Consider the following 15,115-nt stretch of genomic DNA (forward strand, 5'->3'; position numbering starts at 1 on the left):
GAATCGGTAAGATCCATCTGGTTTTTGAACGGGCAAGATTGGGGTGTTGCAGGGGGACTCACAGCTGATTCGAGTTCCAGTATCTCGGTATTTGTTAACTAATGGTCTAAGACCCTCAAGAGCTACTGGTTTTAAGGGATATTGTCTTTTCCAGGGCTAGGGAGCATTTGGTCTCAGAGAAATCTTTACTGGTGGAACATTTATGGCTAAACCAGGGCTGGAGACATCCCACACCTGGGGATTGACCTCATCTAGACAAGGGACAGACTCCTCCTTTTCTACCTCTGACTGTAAATATTCAGACATAGGCAAAGAAAATTATCGACTTCTACCTTTGTGTCCCCAAGTCACTCTGGTTTGGAGGCGAATGTATTATCCTCACCATGGAAAATTTGGAAGCTGTTAACATGAAAAATTTAAAGAGTCACGCAGAGGCTAGTCACTCTAAGCGAACCCCTAAGACATTTATTGACTGATTTCTAGCTTCTTTCCTTTAACCTTTTTCATCTACAGTAATCCTGTGTGTTCCTTTTAGTTAGGGATTCATTTTTAGTCTATCCTGACTCTTCCACTACGTTCCAGTTTTGGGTCTGATTCACTTACAGATGTGCCAAGTGCTTCCTGAATTCTATAGAACATATTTTATGTTTAAAATACGTCCATGCTTATGTAGTGAGTCAATGATTTTAAGTTTATTTGTTACACATTTCAATATAAAAGTCAATGTGTGAACTAACATATTCACGACTTGGAAAAGTTGGCTTTTTTTTGCTGTGTGTTTGAACTCCTCACCCGACCAAAGCTCATGGAGAGGTCTATTGTTTTTCTAAAATGGTTATAGTGTTGTTTATTTTCTGGTAATTGAATTAGGGTGTGAGTTGCAAAGCTTGTGTTTCTGTTCATTTCATTCCATCTGTTCGGGTTTCTTTCTCTCTCCTGAGTCAGAGAGTAACTTCCCATTGGTTGTCCAGTTACCAAGGTTGGTGTCCATGTATCCGTGCTGGTCTCTCCATACATGTCCGGGTGTCCTGTGAAACACTAAGCTTAATTTATTTGGAAATGACCTAGCTGTTCAATACACTGTCATCACTCAGATGAGCAGAGGGAGAGGAATTCAAGTGACAAAACTCCAGAGAAGCTAGTGTCAGAGCGCCCCGGCGTGGCATGCGTGCAGGGGGTTGGGGGGAGGGGGGCGGGGAGCGGAGCGCGGAGATCTCAGGTGTCCTCCCACCCTGGGCCTCTCCAGGCTCGCCGCTGCTCAGTGGCCTCCCCCCGCCCCCATCGCTTTGGCTGCTGAGGGCCGGGTGGTCTCTGCAGCTGCCCGGCATCCTGCCCGAGGCCCCCCCTGCCCACACGCTGTCTTCCAGTCTCTCTCTGAACCCTCGACTCTTTCTGCCTCTGTCTCACCTGGCTGGGGTGCGTGCGAGTGCCTGTCCGTGTGCCTGGCTGTCACTCGTCCGCTCTCTCTGGAAGGTCCTGTGCTGGGCCCGTGGCGTGGGGGCAGGGCGGGCCTCGGTTTGGGGACAGGGAGGGGCTGAGGCACTCCAGGGCGTTTGCACAGCCGGCAGGATGGGCGCCTGGGGCCCCGGCTGGGCTGCCCCTAAGCCCGCAGGAGGCTCCGGGGACCGCGGCCCCGGGCCGACGCCCCGCTCGTCCGGAGCCACGTGACCCTGAGCAGCGAACGGGATGGTGGGGGGCGGGGGGTGGGGGGCCACCGAGACGTCCTCCCCGCTCAAGCCACCCCCCTCCCCAACCGCCGCCAGAGATCCCGCAGCCTCGCCAGGCCGCTCGGGGTCCGGGAAGCGCCCCGGGCCGGGCCAGGCGCATGCTGGCCGGGGGTGGCGTCGGCTGGTCTCCCAGCTGCAGGGCCTGTCCCGGTTTTTCCCATCAGTTTCAACAGTGACGGTCACCCCACATTGTGAGTCGTCTAGATTTCTCACTGACACCCCTGTTAGGGAGTGGCTTTTTAGAGAGATAGGGAAGGTCACTTGGGGGATGTTAGTCATGAGAGAAAATAAGGGCTCAGGTGGGATTGCAGATGTCATCCAGGGGGTAAATAGAGACAGTTGTTGCTGGTACCAAGACATGAAGTTTTTTGTCCCCCTTTTCCCAAAAGGCCATATTACGACCACATGGGGGCGCTGAGTAACAGCCCATAGCTCGGCTGGAAGGGTGGGCCTTTGATAGTGATACCCTGGGATGGGTTGGACATACCCCCAACCTTTGTCATTAATGCAGATGCAGCCCGGGCTGCTTAGGTTGAGTTGAGAAGCAGTGTGGTTTGCAAGTGAACATGCCTCGTTTAGGGAGAGATCAATAGCCATACAGGGAGATATGATTAGAAAGAGGAAGAACATCATATGATGCATTTTACTTATCTGAGGCAGGATTGATGGGGTTCTGCTTGAACAAGAGCCTGAGATCTTCAACAGGTTCACAGGAATAGCTGTCCTCTGGCTTTGGAGTCTCAGTTTCTGTCTCCCCCTCCTGTAGGCCATAGGGTTTTATTCTAGAATTGTGGACCCAGGCAGATAGACCCTTCACTTTTACAGCAGTTGAAGTCACTAGAACAACCTGATATGGCCCTGTCCATTTCTCGGACAGCTGGTTTGGACTCCCTTTTTCTTGCCAGGTCTTTACTGATACTTGATCCCCTGGCTTTACCTGGGGATTTTTCAAGTCTTCCTGTGGTTTGTTCTCCATACCGTTGGAGTTCTTGCTGAAACCTTCCCAGGTCCATTATATGTTTTAAGAGTGTATTGGCATCCTCGTCAAGAAACAAATCAGAAGTTCAGAATGGTCGTCCATACATCATTTCATAAGGACTTAACAATAGTGGCCGTTTGGGGGATGTCCGTATCCTCATGAGGGCTATGGGCAGCATATGTGTCCACTTATTATGTGTTTCTGACATAGCTTAGCCAGAGCCCTTTTAAGAGTCTGGTTGGCTCTCTCTACCTTTCCTGAAGCTTGAGGCCTCCAGGATGAGCGGAGCTGGTATTTTATGCCTAAGCATGCGGCTAGGTTCTGGGGTATCGTGGCTGTAAGTGAGGGCCTGTTGTCACTCTGAAGTGACCGAGGCAGCCCAAACCTAGGCACTATCTCCTTCAGCAGAGCTTTACAGACTTCTGTAGCTCTCTCAGTCTCAGTAGGGAACGCTTCGATCCATCCTGTGAATGTGTCAATAAAGACTAGCAAGTAAGAAAACCCTTGGGTCTTGGGCATGGCTGTAAATTCTACTTGCCAGTCCGCTCCTGGGTATGATCCCCGATGTTGGACAGGTGTAATTAGAGGAGGTCTGGTTTTTGGCTTATTTTTTAGACAGGTGTCACAATTTTGTGTGACCTGTTTAACAACCTTAGCTAACTGAGGATGGGAGAGAATAGGCTTAAGCAAGATTTCTAGATTATCTTTTCCAAAATGGGCGCTCTTATGTAAGGAGTTAGTAATGTTTTAAACCTGAGAATCAGGGAGTATTATTCGGGCCTGATCAGGCTGAAACCACCCATGTGACCCAATCTCCCAGCCCCGCTCAGCATATCGGGAATGTCCCCCTGGGGTAAAATCTGGAGTCAGGGTTTCCTTGGGGAAAAGGGGGCAGATAGCAGTGGCAGAGGTAGCTTCCCCGGCAGCTCGTCCTGCCTCTTGATCAGCTTTCCTATTTCCCTGAGCCTCTTTTTCTTGCCCCTTTTGGTGACTCTTGCAGTGGATGACAGCTAATTTTGCAGGAAGTTTGACTGCCTCCAGGAGCCTGAGAATGAGCTCTTTGTGTTTAATAGCAGAGCTTCGGGCACTGAGCATCCCTCTTTCTTTCCAAATTGCTGCACGGGCATGCAGAATGAGGAAAGCATACTTAGAGTCCATACACACATTAATCCTCTTTCCTTCTCCTAACTCCAAAGCTCTTGTCAGGGCAAAAAGTTCAGCTTTCTGGGCTGAGGTGTCTGGGGGAAGAGACCCACTTTCCTTAGTTTCTTCCAGGCTCGCTACAGCATATCCTGCTTTCCTCTCTCCCTTTTCTACAAAACTGCTGCCATCTGTGTGCCAGTTTTCCTCTGGGTCAGATAAAGGTGTCTCTGATAGGTCCCGGCGAGAAGAGTATAACTCATCTGTGATTTGTATGCATTGGTGATCCAGAGGGGAGGTAGGGGGATCTGGCAGTAAGGTTGCTGGATTTAAAGTCTGGCAGACCCTCAACTTTATTTCTGGAGTGTCAAGGAGGAGGGCTTGGTATTGGGTGATCCTTCCCCCTGTCATCCACCTGTCCCCTTTCGTTTCCAAGACTGCTTGCACCCGGTGAGGCGTATACACTGTAGTGGGCTGACCCAGGGTCAGCTTAGATGCCTCCTTAACCATAAGAGCAGTGGCTGCTACTGCCCGGAGGCAAGTGGGCCACCCTCTGGCCACCTCATCTAGTTATTTTGAGAGATAAGCCACAGGTTGTAATACGGGCCCCATCATCTGCTCTAACACCCCAAGAGCAGTTCCTGTCCTTCCAGAAACATAGAGTCTAAAAGGCTTCTCCAGGTTGGGGAGGCCTAAAGCTGGGGCTGTAGTGATGGACTCTTTTAGGGCATTAAAGGCCACCTTGCAGGTCTCATGCCAGTCGAGTGGCTCTTCCTCTTTCCCGCTTAAATTTTCATATAGGGATCTGGCCAGATTGCCATAATTAGGAATCCAGATCCTGCAAAACCCGGTCCTTCCTAAAAATCCCCTAAGCTGTTGTTTTGTTTGGGGGTACGGGGTATTTAAGATGAGGGATCTCCCCTCGGGGTCAGGCATTCTTTTTCTCTCCGTAATTATAAATCCAAGGTATTTTACTTGGGTTAAGCTAATCTGAGCTTACTTGGGGGATACTCGATAACCCTTTTCATACAGGAAAGTTAGCGTTTTAAATAGTGTCCATTTGAGAGCTGGTAAAATCTGGCCTAGCTATGAGCAAGTCATCCACATACTGTATTAGACTACTGTTTGTTAAAGTTAATTCCCTTAGTTCTCTCCCCGAGGAAGTCCTGAAGATATGAGGGCTGTCCCCAAACTCTTGGGGTAGTCGAGTCCAATTGAGAGCTCTATGGTCTCTCTTGATTCCAAGTCCCGCCACTCAAAAGCAAAGAGTTTTTGGGATTCAGGATGGAGAGGAATGCAGAAGAAAGCAAGTTGAAGGTCCAAGACTGAGAAATACTTGGCATTTCCTGGGACTTGGGATAGGAGGGTATATGGGTTTGGGACTATGGGGTGGATGGGAACCACAGCTTCATTAACAGCTCTTAGATCCTGGACGAATCGGTAAGATCCATCTGGTTTTTGAACGGGCAAGATTGGGGTGTTGCAGGGGGACTCACAGCTGATTCAAGTTCCAGTATCTCGGTATTTGTTAACTAATGGTCTAAGACCCTCAAGAGCTACTGGTTTTAAGGGATATTGTCTTTTCCAGGGCTAGGGAGCATTTGGTCTCAGAGAAATCTTTACTGGTGGAACATTTATGGCTAAACCAGGGCTGGAGACATCCCACACCTGGGGATTGACCTCATCTAGACAAGGGACAGACTCCTCCTTTTCTACCTCTGACTGTAAATATTCAGACATAGGCAAAGAAAATTATCGACTTCTACCTTTGTGTCCCCAAGTCACTCTGGTTTGGAGGCGAATGTATTATCCTCACCATGGAAAATTTGGAAGCTGTTAACATGAAAAATTTAAAGAGTCACGCAGAGGCTAGTCACTCTAAGCTAACCCCTAAGACATTTATTGACTGATTTCTAGCTTCTTTCCTTTAACCTTTTTCATCTACAGTAATCCTGTGTGTTCCTTTTAGTTAGGGATTCATTTTTAGTCTATCCTGACTCTTCCACTACGTTCCAGTTTTGGGTCTGATTCACTTACAGATGTGCCAAGTGCTTCCTGAATTCTATAGAACATATTTTATGTTTAAAATACGTCCATGCTTATGTAGTGAGTCAATGATTTTAAGTTTATTTGTTACACATTTCAATGTAAAAGTCAATGTGTGAACTAACATATTCACGACTTGGAAAAGTTGGCTTTTTTTTGCTGTGTGTTTGAACTCCTCACCCGACCAAAGCTCATGGAGAGGTCTATTGTTTTTCTAAAATGGTTATAGTGTTGTTTATTTTCTGGTAATTGAATTAGGGTGTGAGTTGCAAAGCTTGTGTTTCTGTTCATTTCATTCCATCTGTTCGGGTTTCTTTCTCTCTCCTGAGTCAGAGAGTAACTTCCCATTGGTTGTCCAGTTACCAAGGTTGGTGTCCATGCATCCGTGCTGGTCTCTCCATACATGTCCGGGTGTCCTGTGAAACACTAAGCTTAATTTATTTGGAAATGACCTAGCTGTTCAATACACTGTCATCACTCAGTTGAGCAGAGGGAGAGAAATTCAAGTGACAAAACTCCAGAGAAGCTAGTGTCAGAGCGCCCCGGCGTGGCATGCGTGCAGGGGGTTGGGGGGAGGGGGGCGGGGAGCGGAGCGCGGAGATCTCAGGTGTCCTCCCACCCTGGGCCTCTCCAGGCTCGCCGCTGCTCAGTGGCCTCCCCCCGCCCCCATCGCTTTGGCTGCTGAGGGCCGGGTGGTCTCTGCAGCTGCCCGGCATCCTGCCCGAGGCCCCCCCTGCCCACACGCTGTCTTCCAGTCTCTCTCTGAACCCTCGACTCTTTCTGCCTCTGTCTCACCTGGCTGGGGTGCGTGCGAGTGCCTGTCCGTGTGCCTGGCTGTCACTCGTCCGCTCTCTCTGGAAGGTCCTGTGCTGGGCCCGTGGCGTGGGGGCAGGGCGGGCCTCGGTTTGGGGACAGGGAGGGGCTGAGGCACTCCAGGGCGTTTGCACAGCCGGCAGGATGGGCGCCTGGGGCCCCGGCTGGGCTGCCCCTAAGCCCGCAGGAGGCTCCGGGGACCGCGGCCCCGGGCCGACGCCCCGCTCGTCCGGAGCCACGTGACCCTGAGCAGCGAACGGGATGGTGGGGGGCGGGGGGTGGGGGGCCACCGAGACGTCCTCCCCGCTCAAGCCACCCCCCTCCCCAACCGCCGCCAGAGATCCCGCAGCCTCGCCAGGCCGCTCGGGGTCCGGGAAGCGCCCCGGGCCGGGCCAGGCGCATGCTGGCCGGGGGTGGCGTCGGCTGGTCTCCCAGCTGCAGGGCCTGTCCCGGTTTTTCCCATCAGTTTCAACAGTGACGGTCACCCCACATTGTGAGTCGTCTAGATTTCTCACTGACACCCCTGTTAGGGAGTGGCTTTTTAGAGAGATAGGGAAGGTCACTTGGGGGATGTTAGTCATGAGAGAAAATAAGGGCTCAGGTGGGATTGCAGATGTCATCCAGGGGGTAAATAGAGACAGTTGTTGCTGGTACCAAGACATGAAGTTTTTTGTCCCCCTTTTCCCAAAAGGCCATATTACGACCACATGGGGGCGCTGAGTAACAGCCCATAGCTCGGCTGGAAGGGTGGGCCTTTGATAGTGATACCCTGGGATGGGTTGGACATACCCCCAACCTTTGTCATTAATGCAGATGCAGCCCGGGCTGCTTAGGTTGAGTTGAGAAGCAGTGTGGTTTGCAAGTGAACATGCCTCGTTTAGGGAGAGATCAGTAGCCATACAGGGAGATATGATTAGAAAGAGGAAGAACATCATATGATGCATTTTACTTATCTGAGGCAGGATTGATGGGGTTCTGCTTGAACAAGAGCCTGAGATCTTCAACAGGTTCACAGGAATAGCTGTCCTCTGGCTTTGGAGTCTCAGTTTCTGTCTCCCCCTCCTGTAGGCCATAGGGTTTTATTCTATAATTGTGGACCCAGGCAGATAGACCCTTCACTTTTACAGCAGTTGAAGTCACTAGAACAACCTGATATGGCCCTGTCCATTTCTCGGACAGCTGGTTTGGACTCCCTTTTTCTTGCCAGGTCTTTACTGATACTTGATCCCCTGGCTTTACCTGGGGATTTTTCAAGTCTTCCTGTGGTTTGTTCTCCATACCGTTGGAGTTCTTGCTGAAACCTTCCCAGGTCAATTATATGTTTTAAGAGTGTATTGGCATCCTCGTCAAGAAACAAATCAGAAGTTCAGAATGGTCGTCCATACATCATTTCATAAGGACTTAACAATAGTGGCCGTTTGGGGGATGTCCGTATCCTCATGAGGGCTATGGGCAGCATATGTGTCCACTTATTATGTGTTTCTGACATAGCTTAGCCAGAGCCCTTTTAAGAGTCTGGTTGGCTCTCTCTACCTTTCCTGAAGCTTGAGGCCTCCAGGATGAGCGGAGCTGGTATTTTATGCCTAAGCATGCGGCTAGGTTCTGGGGTATCGTGGCTGTAAGTGAGGGCCTGTTGTCACTCTGAAGTGACCGAGGCAGCCCAAACCTAGGCACTATCTCCTTCAGCAGAGCTTTACAGACTTCTGTAGCTCTCTCAGTCTCAGTAGGGAACGCTTCGATCCATCCTGTGAATGTGTCAATAAAGACTAGCAAGTAAGAAAACCCTTGGGTCTTGGGCATGGCTGTAAATTCTACTTGCCAGTCCGCTCCTGGGTATGATCCCCGATGTTGGACAGGTGTAATTAGAGGAGGTCTGGTTTTTGGGTTATTTTTTAGACAGGTGTCACAATTTTGTGTGACCTGTTTAACAACCTTAGCTAACTGCGGATGGGAGAGAATAGGCTTAAGCAAGATTTCTAGATTATCTTTTCCAAAATGGGCGCTCTTATGTAAGGAGTTAGTAATGTTTTGAACCTGAGAATCAGGGAGTATTATTCGGGCCTGATCAGGCTGAAACCACCCATGTGACCCAATCTCCCAGCCCCGCTCAGCATATCGGGAATGTCCCCCTGGGGTAAAATCTGGAGTCAGGGTTTCCTTGGGGAAAAGGGGGCAGATAGCAGTGGCAGAGGTAGCTTCCCCGGCAGCTCGTCCTGCCTCTTGATCAGCTTTCCTATTTCCCTGAGCCTCTTTTTCTTGCCCCTTTTGGTGACTCTTGCAGTGGATGACAGCTAATTTTGCAGGAAGTTTGACTGCCTCCAGGAGCCTGAGAATGAGATCTTTGTGTTTAATAGCAGAGCTTCGGGCACTGAGCATCCCTCTTTCTTTCCAAATTGCTGCACGGGCATGCAGAATGAGGAAAGCATACTTAGAGTCCATACACACATTAATCCTCTTTCCTTCTCCTAACTCCAAAGCTCTTGTCAGGGCAAAAAGTTCAGCTTTCTGGGCTGAGGTGTCTGGGGGAAGAGACCCACTTTCCTTAGTTTCTTCCAGGCTCGCTACAGCATATCCTGCTTTCCTGTCTCCCTTTTCTACAAAACTGCTGCCATCTGTGTGCCAGTTTTCCTCTGGGTCAGATAAAGGTGTCTCTGATAGGTCCCGGCGAGAAGAGTATAACTCGTCTGTGATTTGTATGCATTGGTGATCCAGAGGGGAGGTAGGGGGATCTGGCAGTAAGGTTGCTGGATTTAAAGTCTGGCAGACCCTCAACTTTATTTCTGGAGTGTCAAGGAGGAGGGCTTGGTATTGGGTGATCCTTCCCCCTGTCATCCACCTGTCCCCTTTCGTTTCCAAGACTGCTTGCACCCGGTGAGGCGTATACACTGCAGTGGGCTGACCCAGGGTCAGCTTAGATGCCTCCTTAACCATAAGAGCAGTGGCTGCTACTGCCCGGAGGCAAGTGGGCCACCCTCTGGCCACCTCATCTAGTTATTTTGAGAGATAAGCCACAGGTTGTAATACGGGCCCCATCATCTGCTCTAACACCCCAAGAGCAGTTCCTGTCCTTCCAGAAACATAGAGTCTAAAAGGCTTCTCCAGGTTGGGGAGGCCTAAAGCTGGGGCTGTAGTGATGGACTCTTTTAGGGCATTAAAGGCCACCTTGCAGGTCTCATGCCAGTCGAGTGGCTCTTCCTCTTTCCCCCTTAAATTTTCATATAGGGGTCTGGCCAGATTGCCATAATTAGGAATCCAGATCCTGCAAAACCCCGTCCTTCCTAAAAATCCCCTAAGCTGTTGTTTTGTTTGGGGGTACGGGGTATTTAAGATGAGGGATCTCCCCTCGGGGTCAGACATTCTTTTTCTCTCCGTAATTATAAATCCAAGGTATTTTACTTGGGTTAAGCTAATCTGAGCTTACTTGGGGGATACTCGATAACCCTTTTCATACAGGAAAGTTAGCGTTTTAAATAGTGTCCATTTGAGAGCTGGTAAAATCTGGCCTAGCTATGAGCAAGTCATCCACATACTGTATTAGACTACTGTTTGTTAAAGTTAATTCCCTTAGTTCTCTCCCCGAGGAAGTCCCGAAGATATGAGGGCTGTCCCCAAACCCTTGGGGTAGTCGAGTCCAATTGAGAGCTCTATGGTCTCTCTTGATTCCAAGTCCCGCCACTCAAAAGCAAAGAGTTTTTGGGATTCAGGATGGAGAGGAATGCAGAAGAAAGCAAGTTGAAGGTCCAAGACTGAGAAATACTTGGCATTTCCTGGGACTTGGGATAGGAGGGTATATGGGTTTGGGACTATGGGGTGGATGGGAACCACAGCTTCATTAACAGCTCTTAGATCCTGGACGAATCGGTAAGATCCATCTGGTTTTTGAACGGGCAAGATTGGGGTGTTGCAGGGGGACTCACAGCTGATTCGAGTTCCAGTATCTCGGTATTTGTTAACTAATGGTCTAAGACCCTCAAGAGCTACTGGTTTTAAGGGATATTGTCTTTTCCAGGGCTAGGGAGCATTTGGTCTCAGAGAAATCTTTACTGGTGGAACATTTATGGCTAAACCAGGGCTGGAGACATCCCACACCTGGGGATTGACCTCATCTAGACAAGGGACAGACTCCTCCTTTTCTACCTCTGACTGTAAATATTCAGACATAGGCAAAGAAAATTATCGACTTCTACCTTTGTGTCCCCAAGTCACTCTGGTTTGGAGGCGAATGTATTATCCTCACCATGGAAAATTTGGAAGCTGTTAACATGAAAAATTTAAAGAGTCACGCAGAGGCTAGTCACTCTAAGCTAACCCCTAAGACATTTATTGACTGATTTCTAGCTTCTTTCCTTTAACCTTTTTCATCTACAGTAATCCTGTGTGTTCCTTTTAGTTAGGGATTCATTTTTAGACTATCCTGACTCTTCCACTACGTTCCAGTTTTGGGTCTGATTCACTTACAGATGTGCCAAGTGCTTCCTGAATACTATAGAACATATTTTATGTTTAAAATACTTCCATGCTTATGTAGTGAGTCAATGATTTTAAGTTTATTTGTTACACATTTCAATGTAAAAGTCAATGTGTGAACTAACATATTCACGACTTGGAAAAGTTGGCTTTTTTTTGCTGTGTGTTTGAACTCCTCACCCGACCAAAGCTCATGGAGAGGTCTATTGTTTTTCTAAAATGGTTATAGTGTTGTTTATTTTCTGGTAATTGAATTAGGGTGTGAGTTGCAAAGCCTGTGTTTCTGTTCATTTCATTCCATCTGTTCGGGTTTCTTTCTCTCTCCTGAGTCAGAGAGTAACTTCCCATTGGTTGTCCAGTTACCAAGGTTGGTGTCCATGCATCCGTGCTGGTCTCTCCATACATGTCCGGGTGTCCTGTGAAACACTAAGCTTAATTTATTTGGAAATGACCTAGCTGTTCAATACACTGTCATCACTCAGTTGAGCAGAGGGAGAGAAATTCAAGTGACAAAACTCCAGAGAAGCTAGTGTCAGAGCGCCCCGGCGTGGCATGCGTGCAGGGGGTTGGGGGGAGGGGGGCGGGGAGCGGAGCGTGGAGATCTCAGGTGTCCTCCCACCCTGGGCCTCTCCAGGCTCGCCGCTGCTCAGTGGCCTCCCCCCGCCCCCATCGCTTTGGCTGCTGAGGGCCGGGTGGTCTCTGCAGCTGCCCGGCATCCTGCCCGAGGCCCCCCCTGCCCACACGCTGTCTTCCAGTCTCTCTCTGAACCCTCGACTCTTTCTGCCTCTGTCTCACCTGGCTGGGGTGCGTGCGAGTGCCTGTCCGTGTGCCTGGCTGTCACTCGTCCGCTCTCTCAGGAAGGTCCTGTGCTGGGCCCGTGGCGTGGGGGCAGGGCGGGCCTCGGTTTGGGGACAGGGAGGGGCTGAGGCACTCCAGGGCGTTTGCACAGCCGGCAGGATGGGTGCCTGGGGCCCCGGCTGGGCTGCCCCTAAGCCCGCAGGAGGCTCCGGGGACCGCGGTCCCGGGCCGACGCCCCGCTCGTCCGGAGCCACGTGACCCTGAGCAGCGAACGGGATGGTGGGGGGCGGGGGGTGGGGGGCCACCGAGACGTCCTCCCCGCTCAAGCCACCCCCCTCCCCAACCGCCGCCAGAGATCCCGCAGCCTCGCCAGGCCGCTCGGGGTCCGGGAAGCGCCCCGGGCCGGGCCAGGCGCATGCTGGCCGGGGGTGGCGTCGGCTGGTCTCCCAGCTGCAGGGCCTGTCCCGGTTTTTCCCATCAGTTTCAACAGTGACGGTCACCCCACATTGTGAGTCGTCTAGATTTCTCACTGACACCCCTGTTAGGGAGTGGCTTTTTAGAGAGATAGGGAAGGTCACTTGGGGGATGTTAGTCATGAGAGAAAATAAGGGCTCAGGTGGGATTGCAGATGTCATCCAGGGGGTAAATAGAGACAGTTGTTGCTGGTACCAAGACATGAAGTTTTTTGTCCCCCTTTTCCCAAAAGGCCATATTACGACCACATGGGGGCGCTGAGTAACAGCCCATAGCTCGGCTGGAAGGGTGGGCCTTTGATATTGATACCCTGGGATGGGTTGGACATACTCCCAACCTTTGTCATTAATGCAGATGCAGCCCGGGCTGCTTAGGTTGAGTTGAGAAGCAGTGTGGTTTGCAAGTGAACATGCCTCGTTTAGGGAGAGATCAATAGCCATACAGGGAGATATGATTAGAAAGAGGAAGAACATCATATGATGCATTTTACTTATCTGAGGCAGGATTGATGGGGTTCTGCTTGAACAAGAGCCTGAGATCTTCAACAGGTTCACAGGAATAGCTGTCCTCTGGCTTTGGAGTCTCAGTTTCTGTCTCCCCCTCCTGTAGGCCATAGGGTTTTATTCTAGAATTGTGGACCCAGGCAGATAGACCCTTCACTTTTACAGCAGTTGAAGTCACTAGAAGAACCTGATATGGCCCTGTCCATTTCTCGGACAGCTGGTTTGGACTCCCTTTTTCTTGCCAGGTCTTTACTGATACTTGATCCCCTGGCTTTACCTGGGGATTTTTCAAGTCTTCCTGTGGTTTGTTCTCCATACCGTTGGAGTTCTTGCTGAAACCTTCCCAGGTCAATTATATGTTTTAAGAGTGTATTGGCATCCTCGTCAAGAAACAAATCAGAAGTTCAGAATGGTCATCCATACATCATTTTATAAGGACTTAACAATAGTGGCCGTTTGGGGGATGTCCGTATCCTCATGAGGGCTATGGGCAGCATATGTGTCCACTTATTATGTGTTTCTGACATAGCTTAGCCAGAGCCCTTTTAAGAGTCTGGTTGGCTCTCTCTACCTTTCCTGAAGCTTGAGGCCTCCAGGATGAGCGGAGCTGGTATTTTATGCCTAAGCATGCGGCTAGGTTCTGGGGTATCGTGGCTGTAAGTGAGGGCCTGTTGTCACTCTGAAGTGACCGAGGCAGCCCAAACCTAGGCACTATCTCCTTCAGCAGAGCTTTACAGACTTCTGTAGCTCTCTCAGTCTCAGTAGGGAACGCTTCGATCCATCCTGTGAATGTGTCAATAAAGACTAGCAAGTAAGAAAACCCTTGGGTCTTGGGCATGGCTGTAAATTCTACTTGCCAGTCCGCTCCTGGGTATGATCCCTGATGTTGGACAGGTGTAATTAGAGGAGGTCTGGTTTTTGGGATATTTTTTAGACAGGTGTCACAATTTTGTGTGACCTGTTTAACAACCTTAGCTAACTGAGGATGGGAGAGAATAGGCTTAAGCAAGATTTCTAGATTATTTTTTCCAAAATGGGCGCTCTTATGTAAGGAGTTAGTAATGTTTTAAACCTGAGAATCAGGGAGTATTATTCGGGCCTGATCAGGCTGAAACCACCCATGTGACCCAATCTCCCAGCCCCGCTCAGCATATCGGGAATGTCCCCCTGGGGTAAAATCTGGAGTCAGGGTTTCCTTGGGGAAAAGGGGGCAGATAGCAGTGGCAGAGGTAGCTTCCCCGGCAGCTCGTCCTGCCTCTTGATCAGCTTTCCTATTTCCCTGAGCCTCTTTTTCTTGCCCCTTTTGGTGACTCTTGCAGTGGATGACAGCTAATTTTGCAGGAAGTTTGACTGCCTCCAGGAGCCTGAGAATGAGCTCTTTGTGTTTAATAGCAGAGCTTCGGGCACTGAGCATCCCTCTTTCTTTCCAAATTGCTGCACGGGCATGCAGAATGAGGAAAGCATACTTAGAGTCCATACACACATTAATCCTCTTTCCTTCTCCTAACTCCAAAGCTCTTGTCAGGGCAAAAAGTTCAGCTTTCTGGGCTGAGGTGTCTGGGGGAAGAGACCCACTTTCCTTAGTTTCTTCCAGGCTCGCTACAGCATATCCTGCTTTCCTCTCTCCCTTTTCTACAAAACTGCTGCCATCTGTGTGCCAGTTTTCCTCTGGGTCAGATAAAGGTGTCTCTGATAGGTCCCGGCGAGAAGAGTATAACTCGTCTGTGATTTGTATGCATTGGTGACCCAGAGGGGAGGTAGGGGGATCTGGCAGTAAGGTTGCTGGATTTAAAGTCTGGCAGACCCTCAACTTTATTTCTGGAGTGTCAAGGAGGAGGGCTTGGTATTGGGTGATCCTTCCCCCTGTCATCCACCTGTCCCCTTTCGTTTCCAAGACTGCTTGCACCCGGTGAGGCGTATACACTGTAGTGGGCTGACCCAGGGTCAGCTTAGATGCCTCCTTAACCATAAGAGCAGTGGCTGCTACTGCCCGGAGGCAAGTGGGCCACCCTCTGGCCACCTCATCTAGTTATTTTGAGAGATAAGCCACAGGTTGTAATACGGGCCCCATCATCTGCTCTAACACCCCAAGAGCAGTTCCTGTCCTTCCAGAAACATAGAGTCTAAAAGGCTTCTCCAGGTTGGGGAGGCCTAAAGCTGGGGCTGTA

Source organism: Muntiacus reevesi, unplaced genomic scaffold (assembly GCF_963930625.1).
Source record: "Muntiacus reevesi unplaced genomic scaffold, mMunRee1.1 SCAFFOLD_38, whole genome shotgun sequence".
Classification (NCBI taxonomy): domain Eukaryota; kingdom Metazoa; phylum Chordata; class Mammalia; order Artiodactyla; family Cervidae; genus Muntiacus; species Muntiacus reevesi.